Here is a 1,473-nt window from a genome sequence, read left to right on the forward strand (position 1 = left end):
ATACCTCCCAGCAGACAAAAACCCCTAAACATAGGACCCAAGAGTCCTTCAGTGCAAGTTTCCTGCAGCTTTTGAAGCCATTGCTGATGCAACAAACTTAAAATGAAAAAATGGTTAACAGCTAGACCTCTGATTAACTTGAAGCCATGCCAAGCAGGTAATTTAGCCTTTTATTTTAGGTGTGACCGAGCACAGGTGCATAAAGACAATCACTTAAAAACCTACATCCAACCGATAGGAAGCCGGTCCAGTTAAAAATATGTTTTTTTTTATCACAATTGAAGGGATAAAAATCAGTTTAAATAGATGCTTTCCATTCAATCTGGCTTGACTTAAAATAAAGAAAAAATTAGAGGAGAAAAGCTTGCAGAGAAAAAACTTTAAATCTATTTAGACTGAAATGTTTTTTACAACACTGTTGATTTTTTTATCTGTAAAAAAACATTTTTCACATTTGAAATCATGTGCAAAACTGTGTCTGTGGATAACATAAATCCTTTAAAGGAATGCGGAATGTTTTATAAACACTTTTGCAATAACTGTCAATAATGGTTGAAAAATAACATGTAATTCAAATTGAGGAAAATCTTCTTGTTCGTCTGAATTGATTAAATTTTATTCTCTGAATTAATCTTACATTTTTTTTACTTCAGTTTGTTTATTTATTGATTTACCGTAGTTTCAGTCGTTGCTCTCAACATAAGCATGTCCCAGCCTTTTAGTTACTATAACTTCTCTTCTTAAAATATCATCTCCTTTTATACATACTGCCTTTACTAATTGGTATTTATAACATATCACCTTCTTTATCTTTTTTTACTTGCACTCAACACCATATTTTAACTTTTATGCAAATGCAGCTTCTTGTGTGGAATAGTTGAATAGTTTCCATACCTGTGGTTCTATTTAAAATCTGTATTAAAAATATTGAATTAAGTTGTACAAAATTTAAACTACACAAACTTTTTCGAGAACTGAAAGTCCTGCAGTTTACTAATGACATCTAGAATTAATCAATATTGATGAGGAGATTTGAGAATTTTTCATCTCTATCCAGTTTTCCACAGCCAAACAGTAAACAAAGGCTACATACTGAAGGCAAAATATATCTTTTCAGAGGATAAACTTTGAAATAAGCAGACAAAATGCTCAAAGGAAAATGGGTATTGATATTATCATCTGTTATTGGGAAAATAATGTATTATGGCTGTATCGCTTTATAGCTATGTTGATCTTTGACAACAGCATTTAGATAAATAGGGTCTTTTTTTGCTTGTTTGTTGTAAACCAACAACTTTTAAGACTTTTATTACAAATTTCAATAAAGAATAACTAAGTAGAAAAAACACAATATATTTTTTCAACTTCTTTACAAAAAATCAGAACATCAGAAATTGTACAGATTTTTAAACCATGGATTGAGGATGGAGTCAATTGTTTTACTTATATTTGAATATATATATATATATATAT

The sequence above is a fragment of the Cyprinodon variegatus genome, unplaced genomic scaffold, assembly GCF_000732505.1.
Source record: "Cyprinodon variegatus isolate N-32 unplaced genomic scaffold, C_variegatus-1.0 Scaffold715, whole genome shotgun sequence".
In the NCBI taxonomy this organism is placed as follows: domain Eukaryota; kingdom Metazoa; phylum Chordata; class Actinopteri; order Cyprinodontiformes; family Cyprinodontidae; genus Cyprinodon; species Cyprinodon variegatus.